General features: G+C 44.4%; 1 long non-coding RNA gene across 1 annotated transcript; it reads left to right on the top strand.

Moving 5' to 3' along the window:
• Positions 1 to 11,042: 11,042 nt before the first annotated feature.
• LOC143416528 (uncharacterized) lies at positions 11,043 to 17,508 on the top strand. The gene is made up of 3 exons (XR_013096913.1): positions 11,043 to 11,153; positions 13,127 to 13,186; positions 16,169 to 17,508. It is a non-coding gene; the product is annotated as an uncharacterized LOC143416528 (long non-coding RNA).
• The last annotated feature ends 752 nt before the right edge of the window (positions 17,509 to 18,260 follow it).

The raw sequence follows: 18,260 nt of genomic DNA, 5'->3' as shown, positions 1-18,260 counted from the left end.
CTCACACAGAGAGGCCGTGGTCTGCGGTGTGCTGGGTTTCCCTCTAAAGTCTGCGATCGTGTTTAGTCCCTGCCACATACTCCGAGGGTTGTCAAACTGTTGCTCCACCCTGTCCCTGTACTCACGTTTGGCTGCTTTGATCGTCTTCCGGAGTTGGTAATGTGCGTGTTTGTAGTCCGATGTGTTCGTTATGTAACGAGTTAGCATCTGTCCTGCTGTTGGTGTACCATACAGGAACTGATATGACTGTGTATGAGTGCCTAGTCCCCTTAAAGAACTCTCTCCAACATTACATCCCAAGTAAACAGAGGAACTATGAGATAAAAACATGGGCAGTATGTGATGCCCAGTCCAGCTGTACAGAGAACATGCTAGTGTATGATTGCAAACTTGCTTGCCTGCAGTCAGGGCACGCGAGCTGTGCTTAATACAGTAGGTCTCCAAAAGACAATGATCGCCCTTGAAAGTTTGTTTAATTCATATGCCCTTGGCCTACAACTGCTAAAAACAAAGCTGTACATGGTGTGACCAGCAAAAAGCAAAAAACCTGAGCTTCCTCCTGCACTTATGTCAAATAGGACATGCATTTTTTGGCATTAAAGTGGGGGTTCACTAAGGCCCATGCCTAAGTTGAATACAATGTCAAAACACATAAAGATTTCAGGTAATCAGTTGGAATACAGTTTGATAAAACATTGAAACATGGAGATGGATGATAATTTATAATTCATGCTTTATAAATAGTCAAAGCAGACGCTTTACCCCAGAGGACAAAAGAAGTATGGCAATCGGGAGGACATCACAAGGTTTAAATATTGAAAATAATGGGAACATGATGACCATAGGTGAGGGTAGGGACGTAGATCGACCGGTAAATTGAGAGCTTCGCTTTTACACTCAGCTCCCTCTTCACCACGAGGGACCGGTGCAGCGTCTGCATTACTGCAGCCCCAATCCGTCTGTCGATCTCCGGCTCCCTTCTCCCATCACTCGCGAACAAGGCCCTGAGATACTTGAACTCCTCCACTTGGGGCAGGAACTCATCCCTGACCCGGAGTGGGCACTCCACCCTTTTCTGGCTAAGAACCATGGCCTCAGATTTGGAGGTGCTGATCCTCATTCCCGCTGCTTCACACTCGGCTGTGAACCGTTCCAGTGCGAGCTGGAGGCCCTCACCCGATGAAGCCAACAGAACCACATCATCTGCAAAAATCAGAGATGAGATTCTGAAGCCACCAAAGCGAAAGCCCTCCGCCACTTGGCTGCACCTAGAAATCCTGTCCATAAAAATTATGAACAGAACCGGAGACAACGTCTCCCACCCCATGCAGCAGACTGTGACAGCACTGAGCAGCTCCTTCAGTGGGAGACTGCGGCACCCACGGTGTGGGACGGAGAGATTTCGCAGGTCTTTCCTCCCCACTGCTGTCAGACTCCACAACAAAGACTTTAACTGAACAAACACACACATCCACACATGTGCAATAACACTAAGTGCAATAATCTTTTCTGGCATCGTTGTATTTTTACTCAGTTGTATATAGCATTCGTATTCTATTTTTATCTTATTGTATATTTTTATTCTATTTTATTCTACTGTATATAGTATATTATTTTATTCTATTCTGTACAGCTGTGTACTGTATTTATTCTTATTGTATTCTAATTTTTGCTTCATAACTTTTGCACTGTCCACTTCCTGCTGTGACAAAACAAATTTCCCACGTGTGGGACTAATAAAGGTTATCTTATCTTATCTTATCTTAAAGGGCAGCCCTGGCGGAGCCCATCAGCCACCGGGAACGAGTCCGACTTATTGCCAGCAATGCGAACCAAGCTCTTGCAATGGTCGTATAGGGATCGAATGGCCCGTAGCAATGGGCCAGACACCCCATACTCCCGCAACACCTCCCACAGGACACCCCGAGGGACACGGTCGAATGCCTTCTCCAAGTCCACAAAACACATGTAGACTGGTTGGGCAAACTCCCATGCACCCTCAAGTATCCTCGAAAGGATAAAGAGCTGGTCCAGTGTTCCGCGACCAGGACGAAAGCCGCATTGTTCCTCCTGTATCTGAGGTTCGACTCGCGGATGAACTCTCCTTTCCAGCACCCTGGCATAAACTTTCCCAGGGAGGCTGAGGAGTGTGATCCCCCTGTAGTTGGAACACACCCTCCGGTCCCCCTTCTTAAAGATGGGGACCACCACCCCGGTCTGCCAGTCCAGGGGTACTGCCCCTGATCTCCACACAACATTGCAGAGGTGTGTCAACCAGGACAGCCCTACATCGTCCAGAGCCTTCAGGAACTTGGGGCGGACCTCATCAACACCAGGAGCTCTGCCACCAAGGAGTTGTTTAACTGCCTCAGTGACCTCGCCCACGGCAGGCACCAACCACCTTGCGGCCGCAGCTCAATGCAGCAGCTTCGGCAATGGAGACGCTGAACATGGTCCATTCGGACTCAATGTCCCCAGTCTCCCTCAGAATGCTGTTGAAGCTCTGCCGGAGGTGTGCGTTGAAGATCTCGCGGACTGGGGCCTCTGCTAGACGTTCCCAGCACATCCTCACTATGCGTTTAGGTGCACCAGGTCTGTCCAGCGTCCTCCCCCGCCACCTGATCCAACTCACCACCAGGTGGTGATCAGTTGACAGCTCAGCCCCTCTCTTTACCCGAGTGTCCAGAACATATGGTCACAGGTCTGGTGATACGATTAGAAAATCGATCATTGGCCTACGGCCTAGAGCGTCCTGGTGCCACGTGCACTTATGGACACTCTTGTGTTCGACCAAGGTGTTCGTTATGGCCAAACTGTGATTTGCACAGAAGTCCAATAACAAAGCACCGCTTGGGTTCAGATCAGGGAGGCCGTTCCTCCCAATCACGCCCCTCCAGGTCTCGCTGTCGTTACCCACGTGAGCATTGGAGTCTCCCAGCAGGACAACAGAGTCTCCAGGTGGAGCACCTTCCAGCACCCCCCCGGACTCTAAGAAGCATAGGCGCAGATGACAGTCAGGACCCGTTCCCCGACCCTAAGGCGCAGGGAACAAGCCCTCTCATCCACCGGGAAAAACCCCAACGTACCGGGAGCAAGCCGAGGGGATATTAGAATACCCACTCCAGCCCGCCGCCCCTCACCAGGGGCAACTCCAGACTGAGACAGAGTCCAGCCCCTCTCCAGGAGACTGGTTCCAGAGCCCAAGCCATGCGTAGCGGTGAGCCCGGCTATATCTAGCCGGTACCTCTCAACCTCACGCACTAACTCAGGCTCCTTCCCCACCAGAGAGGTGACATTCCATGTCCCTATTGCCAGTCTTGGCAGCCGGGGGTCAGTCCGCCAGGGCCTCCGCTCCTGGCCGCCACCCGGCACACAATGCACCCGACCCCTATGGCGCCTCCTGCGGGTGGTGGGCCTGCGGGAGGATGGGCCCATGTCTCCTCTTCGGGCTGTGCCCGGCCGGGCCCCATGGACTAAGGCCCGGCCACCAGACGCTCGCCCTCGGGCACCCTCTCCGGGCCTGGCTCCAGGGCGGGGCCTTGTAGTTCCCCTGTAGTTCAGTCTCCTCCTGCCCTCCAGTCAGTTCTGTCTCCTCCTGCCCTCCAATCAGTTCAGTCTCCTCCTGCCCTCCAGTCTCCTCTAGTTCAGTCTCCTCCTGCCCTCCAGTCAGTTCAGTCTCCTCCTGTCCTCCAGTCTCCTCTAGTTCAGTCTCCTCCTGTCCTCCAGTCCCCTCTAGTTCAGTCAGTCCAGTCTGCTCCTGTCCAGTCAGTCCAGTCGCCTCCTGTCTCCCAGTCACCCGTCCTCCAGTCTGTCCAGTCTTCTGTAGTCCCGTCAGTTCAGTCTGTCATCCAGTACCCTGTAGTTCAGTTGCCCGTTGCCCAATCTCCTGATCAGTCTCTGGTCCAGTCACTCATCCACCATCCTGTTCAGTTCCCGGACCTGCAGCCACAGCACCCAGAGCCAGCTGTGAGCTCTCCTACTCCTCAGCCAGGGGTTTCCGCGCCCGCTGGCCCGGCCGCTCTTCAGCCAGGGGTTTCCGAGCCCGCTGGCCCTGTCTGTCTCCAGCCCCGTCACCCCCAGCTCCCGTGCCGTCACCTGGTCCAGCCTCAGCCTCGGCTTCTGCTTCGCCCGGTCCAGGCTCAGCTTCGGCTTCTGCTTCGCCTGGCCCTGCGGCTGCCGTGCTGTCACCCCAGCTACGTTCTGGATGTCATCGCCGGCGTGGCCGCCCACCGGACCTGCTCAGTGGCCGCCGCTGCCTTCCTCGCGGCCGCCCTCCAGAACTGTCTCGTCTCGGACATGGGCCCCATGACCGCCCACCTGAACTGTCTCTGTGTGGACTCTGTCCCTCCGTCCTGGGCCCCCTCCGCCCGCCCTGTTCTGGTCTTTTTCTCTTTTGGCCGTCGGGTGCCGGCCTTTGAAAGGGGGGTACTGTCAGGGTTCCTGGGTCAGTGACCCAGTGTTTTCAGTTTTGTCACATTTAGGTTATGTTGCCACATCAATGTTCTCACTTCCTGCTTTTCCTGTGTCAGCTCATCTCTTGTGTTATTAACCAGATTATGTTCAGCTGTGTACTCACCGGTCTCTCATTATCATCCTCATCAGTCTGTGTATTTAAGTCCTCTGTTTCCACTCTTTCACTGTCGTGTCATTGATGTTATGTTGTCGTTTCCGCCTGCGTTCAGTCAGTCAGTCCTTCAGTCATTCAGTCAGTCGTCCAGCCAGCCAGCCATTTCCTACCTCTGTTCTGTTTGTTCACTCCATCGACAATAAACACCAACCTTCACCTACCTACCTGTGAGTGCAGCGTTTGGGTCCTCCTTCTCTCATCCACGACACAAATCCTGACAGATATGTATTTTCTATGACTAAATAATGTTCTATCGAACACATGGTAATAACAGCAGATGTGGCAATTTTGTAATTTGTTGTTTAAATTTTATACTATTTTAGGCAGTATATTTTCTTAGCCTTTGTCATACTCTGTTAACACAGCATTCTCAAAAACCGTACAGTAATTTTGGCTGTGGATCACAGGGTGCAGAGTGAAATATCTGTGCGTCACCTCTTACAGTTTTCCTGTAATCTGAGCTCAAAGATGATATTAAAAGTACAGTAGAGTATATTGGGTAAATTTTATTGTTAATTTTCTCTGAATCATACAGTAATTTGGGCTGTGGATCACAGGGGGAAAAGTGGAGATACACCAAAACTAGGAGTGGATTGTGAAGTAAAATAGTGTCAGGACACAAAAGACTGCGTTTCTAAGCCAGTCGGCACCCATACCGTAATATGCGTAAGAGTAGTGCAACAACATTTTAGGTGCGGCTGGCGGTGCGGCTAGCTTGACTGTGACTTCGTAAGTGACGGCTCACTTGACCGCAGTTTACATTTGATGCGGTACTTGGATTGTTTTGCCACGAGTTCCCGGCATGCAATGCGCGAAAGTCACGTGGTCTGTCAATCTCTATTGAGATTGACAGACCACGTACTTGATGATGTACTTGAACACCAGCGTACTTGATGATGTCACAGGTCTGGAGTTTTTACTGCCGTCCCCTCTTAATTTAACTGTGAGTATATGAAGGTTAACTTTAATCACAGCCAAACCGGTTTTCTCAGGAACAAATAAAACACTGAAATAAACCAAACATTAACATTTAGAAGTGATCTAAGTGACTTATATATCATGTTTAACCTCAGTAGCGAAATCTCTATTAATAAAAATAGTGTACATGTACATACGTGTACATTAGTGATGGGCAGATGAAGCTTCATGAAGCACTGAAGCCTTTCATCCAATTGGTTCATCCCAGCGCAAAGCGTCTTGAAGCTCTAGTAGGACATCTACTGGACATAAAAATATTAGTTGGCATGAATTTGAAGAGTGTGGCATTTTGCACACAGCCTGTAAATGTCAACAACAAAAGGAGTGTGTAAAACATGTATATTGTAGTGATGGCAGCATACTGTGTATATTTATACTGGCAGTATGGAAAATGATTATTTGGAAATGCTTAAAATGGAAATGATCATTATCTGTGAGGTGAGGTGTGGTTGGGGTATGGACAGTGGTTGTGCTTTTGTAACGTTGAGGTATGGACAGTGATTAGTGTTTAGGGGACACATCATTGGTTTTTATTTAAAAACAACAGTTTCTCCACTGTGGCAGGTCGTAGGCGATTTCTTTTTTTGGACAATATTTCCCCTGCTTTTGAAAACACTCGCTCACAGGGCACAGATGAGGCAGGGGTACACAGGTATGTCAGTGCTAACTTATATAAGTGAGGATAGACATATTTTTGTCTCTCCCAGTATTTAAGGGGGTCCTCCAGCCTTCCAATATTTGGCTCCATCATGTACCGTTGGACCTCAATATTCGCGTCTGCTGTCACATTTTGTGTCTGTGTCTGCCTGACACTTTCATCCAGGCGACGCCACAGGTTGTTACCTAAACAATAAGGAGAGTTTTATGTGATACTAACAATTCAATTTTCAATCCAATGTTATTTATATAGCGCCAAATCACAACAACAGTCGCCTCAAGGCGCTTTATATTGTACAGTAGATCGTACAATAATAGATACAGAGGACATCCCAACAATCAGTTTATATAAATGCAACTCAAATGCAATAACAATAGTACCGTGGGAAACAGCCTCAACAGTTTTTGACGTTGATGGCTGTGGTGGTGGTGCGGAGGAAGAGGAGGTGGTGGAGGCCCTCATTACGGAAGCACATTCTGCTTTCAGTCTTTTTTCTGCTTCGCTAGCTTTTGCAGGGCTGAGTAACCCGAGTTTTCTGAACCTTGGGTCCAGCAGTGTCGCAAGGAACATAATGCTCATGGTTTGTATTTTATCCAGCTTCTCTCTCAATAGCATCCTTAGCTTCTGAGCCAGAGAAGACCCAATGGATGGTGATTTTTCCATTTGTTCATTGAGGCAATGATCCAGCATAGTGAGCAAAGGTATGACCTTTGACCCAGACACCCTTTTTTCCTGAGAGAGCTCAGTGGTTGCATCGCTAAATGGTGCTAGGACAACCAGACACTCTGAAATTATACTAAATTCCTCGGATGAAACAGGTGGGATGTCTGTTGTGAGACTTGCCAAAGCACCCACTGGCTCCCTTTGCTCTAACAGTCTTTGCAGCATATTATAAGTGCTGTTCCAGCAGGTTTCCACTTCCTGTATTAGTTTGAGTTGAGGCTTCCTTAGTTGTTCCTGCACCACTGAAAGCCTCTCCTTACAAAATACAATTAAAAAAGCATACATTAGATTGTCAAGGGAGCAGAACTACACACTTAAGTAGCATTAAAGAAACTGTAATTAATCATCTTACCTTTGCAGTGGTACTGCTCCTGAAATATCCCACGATCTTCCTGGACTTGGCTCAGATGGCAGAGAGCTCAGGTGTCTGGTCAAGGGCCTTCTTCACCACTAAGTTCAGGGTGTGAGCTATGCATATGGCATGTTTGAGTCGTAGCTCCCTTGCACAAGTCTCCATATTGGCAGCCCCATCTGTTACTAGGCATGTGACTTTGTCAGTAATTGCCCATTCTGTCATGAGTGAGCCTTTCACTTGTGCAATATTTTCTGTAGTGTGTGCATTAGGAAAATATTGCACTCCAAAAACAACGGTGTTTAATGTGCTGGACTCATCAACAAAATGGCAGGTGACTGCAAGATAGGCCTCTGTGTTGATGGAGGTCCACATATCTGATGTCAGACTCACAGCTGCTGCCTTCTCAATGCTGGCCTTAGCTTTCTCCTTCATCTCCTGGTACCTGGCCTCCACCATGACTGTCAGGGCCAAAAGGAAAGAAAAAACATTTTGTTTGAAAGTACGGCGTGGCTGCACTGAGGCTTTGAACCTCAGTCCTGCCTGTTCACATTTTATTCTGTAAAAACTAAATTTTCACTGCTTTTATAACCTTTAGTGGGGAGAACATAGCTAGGATTTAATGATTTAACAAATCTTTTAAATCCTTTGTCCTCCACAATGCTAAATGGCTGGGAGTCCTCGATCACCATGCTAACCAGGTCTTCATCTATTTGAGATTGTTCTCCTGAGGAAAGACAATAAAGACAAAGCACAGATATAAATATCACACACGTAACGTATAACAGTTGTATAATATTGTTATATCATTTAGTAACATTACAGCATGCTATATTATCATGACATTAGATGGCTCACCTGGTCTTGCTCCACAATCGGTGTTCCCCTTATTCTCAAGCAAAGCTCTGTAGTGCCTAAGCACCTGGATGAGGTGTTGTTGTTATATCCCAGCTCCCTGGCACATAGCAAACACTTCACCTTGTACAAAAGTAAAGACAGCTTAACATAAAATGTATTGCACAATCAGTATTATGAAAATACATCTTCTGTAGAAATTTACATACCTTGTTGGGAGATATAAGATCAAAATGTTCCCACACAGGGAATGACTTAGCTGGCTCCATTCTCTCCTGACTTTCTCTCCTCAATCTCCTAAACCTCCAAACTGTCTCCAAACTCTCACTAACCGCAACTCTCCATCAAACACCTACATTTTGAATGAAGTCTGAGGGGTTTATATCGCTGTCATAGCTCCCGTAAAGTTCGAACCACTTCCTGAACCAGTCACATGGTACAGCCGGGCAGCGAGGCTTCGGACATCATCATTTTCAGCTCCTTCCATAAATGAAGTAAGCCTCATTACGCGCATCGTGGAAACGCCCCCTCATTACTCGACACAAGCTTTGAAACCTCGATACAGAACGTCACATCACTAGTGTACATACCTTAATAAAAACAAGCAGGTGAGATGTTAGAACGCTTTTATTTTTATTTTAGTGGACACTCAATACAATAGACAGCTACTGGGGTTTGGGGTTTGTTTAACCTGAGTAGCAAAAAGACCGCGGGGGGGTTGGAAACGATGTGCCGGGAGTCCGCTGTTCTTGCCGGCTCTAATGATCCTCGACCTCGCTGTCTGCTATGGAGCTGGCGGGTCACAGACGTCTCCAAAAGCACGTTTGGAAATATATGATATCTTGATAAATCGAGCAGATATTTGAAGTTTACAAAGCTACATTCTGGCTTGAAAATAACTTAAAAGTTTATTTTGTGACCCAGAAAGAGTAATATTCAAAAGTTTTTAGCCCCGCTTATCCACCATTGCTGCGTTTCAGTTTTGGACGAAATGCATTCTGGGATATGTAGCTGTACCAAGTCCACACAAGTCTCCACCGATGCATGCTCGATAAAATGGGCGGAGCGAGAACACATCTGGGACTTTTTCGCGTTCTCGGCTTGATGCGAACAGTACTTGATCTCCGACTGATGACGTATCATGAGAACACGAGAACGCAAGTACTCACAAGTACACATATTGAGACAGGGCCTCTATATTCTGAATATATGGTGGGTCAATTTAACTCTAATGCTTAGCCATATTCAGGCTAGGTCCTCAAGAAAAGGATTTAAAAAAAATATTAAATAAGCCACTATCTATAATTTATTGTCTGACTGACAAAATTTCCAAAGAAGAGGTGTGACCTATACATTCCCAAGGTGTTACTCTTTGGTGTTGCAACAGTTCATCACTGTTTTGTAGACTGCATTTGTTCTTAAAGAACTATGGTGAAAGAACTATGCTATTTGTATGATGCCCCTCTCCCTCGATCACATTTGCACTACAAGGCTTGTTCAACATGTTTCAAACCAAATTTTCTCTTAACCTGAAGGCGTGATGGAGAGGCATTTGCTGAAAATTCTGGTTTGACAAACTCACCTGCAAATATCAAATCTAATTACACTTTGCTTCTAAAATGTTTTCTCTCAAAAGCAGAATTTAAAAGAGGAACTGGAGATGATGAAAGTTCAACAAAAGATTCACAGTTTTTTTAGATGAGGAATTGTTGCTGTGTTTTATGAAGGTAATGCTAAAGCTGCAGCCAGCTTAATGACTCAATAAGTAAGCTGCGAGTTAAGTTGTTGTTATGATGGAGAAAATACATAAATAGCATGTTAAGCTGGACCAATATTCTTGAAATCTTGTTCTTGTTTCTTTGTTTGTTTATTCTTATTTTGAACTCTTCGGCAGAACTGTCATTTGAAAGTATGAGAAAGCATTTACATATGAATACATCACCATTCCCCATTGTTGGGCATCTGCAGAAAGTGCATATTTAAAAACAACAGGAAAGACCTTGCTAAAATTATCAAATTGGAGCCTTGATGTAAAACACATAAGCAGCTATTTTCACTTTCAGTTCAGTAATTCTGTTGGTGCTCAATGCCAGATTCCTTTGCATTTCTTTGAACTCTCAGAAACCGCCTTGCAAAGTCTCCTTGTCTTGGCTTAGAAAAAATGTATGAACAAAATGAAACAAATAAGATCAAAGTGTTTAAACAATAATTCAAAGCATTTTATCCTTTCTATGCAGTAAACAGAGAGGGGATATTAAATGAATAAAATCAGTGTGATCGAAAATGTATTATTGAGCCACTTTTAAAACAAATTGTTCTAACAAAGTAGTAAAAGCACTTTTAGAATGTCAATATAAAGTACTTCCTACTGATACATGTCATGTTTCAATTATGAGATATTATAATTTCATATTAAATCATTTTGATTTAATGAGTTTGCAATCACTTGGAAAAATATCAGGAAATTTAGCTGTGATTCTGAGTTACAGTATATCACTATAAAGTTGTCGTGTCGTGTGGTAAATAACTCGAGAGGCTCACACTCTGTAAAGATGTCCATTTACTTTGATCATACATCTCTTTCATTTCTTACAACTTCTTCTCACCATACTAGAATTCTGTATTTGGTCTGTCATTATATCTTTGAGTCACTCTTATGAAACATAAAGAAGGGAGAGGCAATGTTATATTAGGCCAAGAAACGTGGCTTGACAAACTTGTGAATCCTGTGATGTGACATTCTAGAGGTGCCACAACCTCATCAATCATTTCTCACTTGCGTCATTAGCCCCAATTCTGCTGAAATATAAAAGGACGAAAGGTGTTTTGACAGGAACATAAGGTGAAAGATTTACCAAAGCAAAGAGGTGAACTGCACCATTTTAAAATAAAAAGAAATTGAAGACATCTACAGATAAAAAAAACAGGAATTAAAACATTTCCATTTGATTCCAGTTTTGGTAAGTACAATGGAACATATTTTCTGTACTGTAAATCTGATTTTTTTTTTTTTTGTATTATGACTTATAAAACTAATGATGTTTGTACCAATATGATTTTTTAAATAGTCATGATTTATCATTTCATTTTAAAGCATAATAATATTAATTACACTTAAAATTCCACTTACTAAATTTTTTAACTTAGTAACATAATGGCAGATTTTGTGTGTGCGTGTTTGTGTATGTGGTGTAGATAGGGATGGGAATTGATAAGAATTTAGGAATTCCAATATTGATATCACTTCTTGAGGTTATTGTAATGTAAGTCTAAAAGGAACCTATAAGCAGAATAAATAGGCAAGCAATTCCAAGGAACTGAATTACTGGAAACCAGTTTGCTGCAAGAACCAGTCCTTCATCCCTAGTTATGGAGATGAGGAACCAAGAGCACACTCACAGCCAGGCAGCATTGAGCAACAAATGAGCTGTTGATTAGGTTTATTGTGATGCAGCCAAAATGACAAAAATTATAAAATCCAGATAAAGTGACAACTAAAGGGGAAGACAGACACACTAATTAAGTTAATACAGACCTTCCCAAATTGTGGGGCCCACTCCCTGGGGGGTGGGGGTGCAGAGCCATGGCGGGGGGGGGCGCATTAAGAAAAGGGAAAAAAACAAAAGGCTTGGACACTGCTAGCACGGGCGCCCACAGACACGCAAAGCAGGAGATGAAGTATCGCTGAATATGTTTCCAAACCAACTTCATTCTAAGCCAAAGACTAGAAAATATGGTGAAGCATGTCTGCCCTTTGGTTTCACCTGCACAAGTGCCGAGGTAGGTCTCCCCTGCAGAATTGGTTTTCCCTTTGTTGGGAGCAGCTGGGCTCTTCAAATCACGGACAAACAGGATCCCACATTCTTGATTTTTAGTTTACAAACACTTGTTGTAATGACTAACTACTCCTGACATTTTGGAGATGTTAGCTCTGTATACAGTAAAGTTACAGCGGGATACAAATAATATCGGGCTGATCCTGCCATGATTTGTTCTCCCTGTCTAAATCACGGACAAACAGTATCCCACAGCTGTTTATGTTTTTAAACCCATTTTGCACAGAGAGGCATTTTTTGAAAAAATTATTGATAGCAATGTTGAATATTATTACACAGGAAAATAATCACATGGTGACGCCTCTGCCTTTGTAAATGGAGGGACAGTAACTGCGTGTAAAACCTGAAGACAGTCAGATTAACAGTAACAGTATTTCCTCTCGATCTGCTATTCTGCAATTCATCTCATGTAAACAATAACGTGGCGCACAGCCTGACGTGAAAAGAGGCACATACCTTTGATGTTGCCAGACGACCTCTGTATTCCTTGTCTACAATAAAGGAGTTTTTAAAAAAAATCTCCGTTTTCGGTGATTCGAAACACCGTTTACGTGTGGACGAAACAGCTGCGTTTTCAAAAATACCCGGGTAGGTGTGGACGTAGCGTAAAAGAGTTAGTAGTTTATTTTATTACTACCTGTAATTTATTGCAGGTTACTTGTATTTGCTTAATTGTTTACTTAATGTTTGAGGTGTGAAATAAACCGCAATGGAGCAAAATATGTGTGTGTGTGGTTGGAGGATGTGTTAGTGCGTGTGTGTGCGTGCGCGTGTGTGTGCACGCGCGGGGGAAGGGGGGGGGGGGGCACGAATGTTTTTCGTGTAAAACAAAGGGGGGCCCAGCAAAAAAAGTTTGGGAACCACTGAGTTAATACAGCAGACATGACACAGGAAGCAGGGGAACACACAGGGAAGAATTTGACTCTAAAGAGAGAGGGTTACATATTCTAAGAGAATGAATACAGGAAATAGTATATAGTAACAAAACCCTGGGCCCTCATATAAGAATTAAATAAACAACACAAGTCCAGAAACTCAAGTGCAGAGTAAAAAGAACCAGACCATAAAACAAGCCTTGACATATGTTTCTTTTACAGATTTAACTGGTTGAACAATGGGTGTTGCACTGATGATATCAGTTTCCTTGCTTCTAGCAGGTAAGCTAAGCGATGCTAAACTTACTGTTGATGCAAAATCAATAAACTGTTGTAGCACTGGAAAGTATAACCTCAAGAATAATTGCTATAGAGAATATGCAGACTGTATTAAAGTTGTGTGTCATAGTAGTTAATTAATGGTTAAGCATTTCTTTATTTTGAGTGTAGTAACTAAATCTAGTTGAGTTGTACCTAGTAATGCAAGGTGGAGCCAAATTTCCCAATTTTTTTTAATACCTAAAAGTTGTGGGTTCAGTGAATACTCTGAGTGCATGTCTGGCAAAAGTTTTTCTTAAAAGAACCCCACAATTTCTCTCTGATTCTTCCCCTCTTGACTCAGCATTTGGTTATCCTCACAGTATATGGAATAGCACACTTGCATCATTCCATTTAAAATCATTCAGTTCTGAAAAAGGTCCTAAAAACATTAAGGCACATGATTGAGGCTAGATTTGTGACACTTTTAGCAATATCATTAAAAATGACTGTATTAAAAAAATATTCACACAGAAGGAATAACAGGTAAAGGTTGCCATATATCAAAATGTGGCTAACGGTGATACTTTTATTTGCCATAATTAATTTTGGCAAAACATTTATACAGCATGGTCATAAGTTTACCTAGGCTGCACCGTTAAAGTTTCACTACTTGAACTATGTCATATATCATGACATTGCTTGTTATAGAAAAAATGTGCTAAACAACAATTATATTTCACTAGCTTGACCCACGTTCTCATTTTAGGCTTGACAGCGTTTTTAGTAGATAAAGGTGAATGGCTTAAACATGAATTGAGGTGTGGTTTGGGGAAGGGCTTGGAGAAGACTGGTGGCAGCTCCCAGGCCTGGGAAATCCCCATGTACTAATGAGAAGTGAAGAAGTGAAAAAAGTGAAAGAACTGAAAAAGGGGAAGGAGGGTGGGGCGCAAAAACAAGAACGAACAGCTTGTAGGACAGGGGAATCATATCTACAGATAAGAACGAGAAGGGATGTGTCTGGAGGCGTGGTCCTGGCTCCTAAAATTCAGATAATACTATTCTAAACTTTCTTCTTCACCTATGAAACTGAGACAAACTGCTGTGTCCTGTGTATATTGAGGTAATAGTTATAGAATGAAAGTATATTGTTGTACAGTTCATTTAATATACAGAACTAAATTCTTATTCTTTAACATGCTATTCTATCAGCTTCTCAAGAATGAAAGACAGACACAATCTAGGCACATAAAGGATTCAGCGTCAAATATACACATAATCCATTTTTCAACCACTGAAATGCTTGTGCATTTAATCGCAATATAAGACAGAAGTATCACAAAAAAACAATTCAACAAAAAACAAACTTAACAGGAAAATAAACAAAAAATAGCACTAAAACTGACCAAAAAAGCAAGACAAAAAGAGGAGTATAAATACTGGTGGATAATATGATTTCAGAAACACAAAGAACGCAAACAATTAAATAACAAAAACAAATAACAAACAAATCCAATCCATTATCTACTTATTTTAACTTACAAAGTAATAAATCCAAAGCTACCTAGGGCAGGGGTCAGCAACCTTTAAGACCCAAAGAGCCATATGGCCCCGGTTTCCACGCAAAAGAAAACACCGCAAGCCGCAAATACTTTTTGAGATCTAAAATGAAGATAACACTGTATATATTGGTTTTTACCTTTATGCTTTGTGTGAACAACTAAGGTGTGTTGCTTATGAAATCCATGAAGTGCTACAGAGAAAATTAAATTTTATTTATGTAATGAACACATTTTGAACTCTTAAAGAAATATAACAAAAGGACAGACACCCAGCTGAACTGAAATGATCCATGTAGCAAACAAAAACTGTTGTGAGCCGCCTGACCTTTGGGCTTTTGGAGACTTGACCTGACTTTAAAAAATAATTGGAAAAAAAAGCACTATGCTGCTAAAATATGAAAAATAGATATTTGCAAAATTCTGCCTAAATATGTATTTTACCAGGTTAATGTGTGTGGTGGGGCGTGGTCTGCAGCACCGCTGCAGGGGAGGCGGACGCACCTGAGCGGCACCCGCTATCACGCCTCGCAGCCTTAACGTCTGTGCTATCTATGCTGTTGTGTTGGTATGTGTCGGGCTGTGAGCTGAAAAGCTACAGCCGGCTGTATGCGCACAGCGTCTGCAAATCGAGGCTGTACTTTCATCTTTACGCAGGACTGTAAGCTGCCATCTGTGAGGCGTGAGCGGTGTTTCTTTTTAACATAGTTCACGGTGGAGAGTAGCTGTTGACAATGTGGATCCGAAGATTCATAACTGGCCTACCTGGGGTTGAAAGTCTCGATAAATGCACGGCATTTCGTCAGGCATACCGGCTTCCGCGAATGTGACACTTATTTTGAGCAAAGAAAAAATAATAAAATAGAATTTTATTTTTATATCTCAATGTCACAATAATCTTCCAATTTAGAACTACAAGTTTAAAAGAAAGTAACATAAATAAAAAACACTTCAGCTAAATACTTCTAATTTATTTTCCCAAACCACGCGAAGCTGCACTATAAGGACTAAAGAGCCGCAGGTTGCCGACCCTGACCTAGGAGAACAAAAAAAAAAAGGAAAAAAAGAACATGTTTTATAAGAATAACTCCAGTCAACTACAGCATTATACAGAAACAATCCATATGTCCCAATCAGTGCAACTCGGAAGTCCCGTTGCATTCCAACATACGACTTTGGTTCATAAGATCACAAAAGAAATCAAATGGCTCCTAATACTGATAACCTGATTAATAGAAAGTAGACAAGAAAATGGAATTTACTGAACATAGAAAGGGAAATATATCTGTGTACAACAAACAGGAAGAATTTATTTGGAAGAATGAAAATTTTAATATATCAAACTTCTGAATAGCAAATAATGTTTTGGCAAATGGAGATTCAGGGATGCAAAAAATGTGTATCAAAACAACTACAATAACTATCACATGTTGCAAAACCACAACAGCTGCACCAACAACGATGATGGAAAATCCACCAACCACAACAGCCACACCAACAGTCACGACTGCAGCTCCAACAACAACGGAAACAGCTCCAACAACCACAACAGCTGATACAACCACCACTGCAGGTACAACAGCCACGACTGCAGCTCCTACAACCACAACAGCCGCTCCAACAACCAAAACTGCAGCTCCAACAACCACAACAGCAGCCCCAACAACCACAACAGCAGCACCAACAACCACAACTACAACTCCAACAACCACGACTGCAGCTCCAACAACCACAACAGCCGCACCAACAACCACGACTGCAGCGCCAACAATCACAACAGCCGCACCAACAACGACGGCTGCAGCTCCAACAACCACAACACCCGCTCCAACAACCACAACTGCAGCCCCAACAACCACAACAGCAGTTCCAACAGCCACGACTGCAGCTCCAACAACCACGACTGCAGCTGAAACAACCACAACAGCTGCACCAACAACGATGATGGCGAATCCACCAACCACAAGAGCCACACCTACATCCACGACTGCAGCTCCAACAACCACGGAAGCAGCAACAACAACCACAACAGCTGATACAACCACGACTGCAGGTACAACAACCACGACTGCAGCTCCAACAACCACAACAGCAGCCTCAACAACCACAACAGCAGCACCAACAACCACAACAGCAGCTCCAACAACCACGACTGCAGCTCCAACAACCACGACTGCAGCTCCAACAACTACAACAGCGGCACCAACAACCACAACACCCCCTCCAACAACCACAACAGCCACACCAACAACCACGACTGAAGCGCCAACAACCACAACAAGCGCACCAACAACCACAACTGCAGCTCCAACAACCACAACAGCCGCTCAAACAACCACAACAGCAGCCCCAACAACCACGACAGCCATACCAACAACCACAACTGCAGCTCAAACAACCAAAACTGCAGCTGAAACAACCACAACAGCTGCACCAACAACGACGACTGGAGCTCCAACAACCACAACACCCGCTCCAACAACCACGACAGCAGTTCCACCAACCACAACAGCCGCACCAACAATCACAACTGCAGCTCCAACAACCACGACTACATCTCCAACAACTGCATCTCCAACAACCACGACTGCAGCTCCAACAACTGCAGCTCCAACAACCACAACACCCGCTCCAACAACCACGGCTGCATCTCCAATGACCACAACGGCCGCACCAACAACCACAACATCCGCTCCAACAACCACGACTGCATCGCCAACAAGCACAACATCCGCACCAACAACCACAACAGCAGTTCCAACAACGACAACAGCCGCACCAACAATCACAACTGCACGTCCAACAACCACAACTACATATCCAACAACCACAACAGCCGCACCAACAACCACAACTGCAGCTCCAACAACCACAACAGCCGCACCAACAACCATGACTGCAGCTCCAACAACCACAACATCCGCTCCAACAACCACGACTGCATCGCCAACAAGCACAACATCCGCACCAACAACCACGACTGCAGCTCCAACAACCACAACAAGCACACCAACAACCACGACTGCAGCTCCAACAACCACAACAAGCACACCAACAACCACGACTGCAGTTCCAACAACCACGACAGCCGCACCAACAACCACAACTGCATCGCCAACAAGCACAACATCCGCACCAACAACCACGACTGCAGCTCCAACAACCACAACAAGCACACCAACAACCACGACTGCATCGCCAACAACCACAACATCCGCACGAACAACCACGACTGCAGCTCCAACAACCACAACAAGCACACCAACAACCACGACTGCAGTTCCAACAACCACGACAGCCGCACCAACAACCACAACTGCAGCTCCAACAACCACGACTGCAGCTACAACAACCACAACACCAGCTACAACAACCACGACAGCAGTTCCAACAACCACAACAGCCGCACCAAAAACCACAACTGCTCCAACAACTGCAGCTCCAACAACCACATCAGCCGCACCAACAACCACGACTGCAGCTCCAACAACTGCAGCTCCAACAACCACGACTGCAGCTCCAACAACCACAACACCCGC

Source organism: Maylandia zebra, linkage group LG3, assembly GCF_041146795.1.
Source record: "Maylandia zebra isolate NMK-2024a linkage group LG3, Mzebra_GT3a, whole genome shotgun sequence".
In the NCBI taxonomy this organism is placed as follows: domain Eukaryota; kingdom Metazoa; phylum Chordata; class Actinopteri; order Cichliformes; family Cichlidae; genus Maylandia; species Maylandia zebra.
The sequence above is the reverse complement of the archived record's forward strand: the minus strand, read 5'-3'. Positions and strand labels throughout refer to the sequence as shown.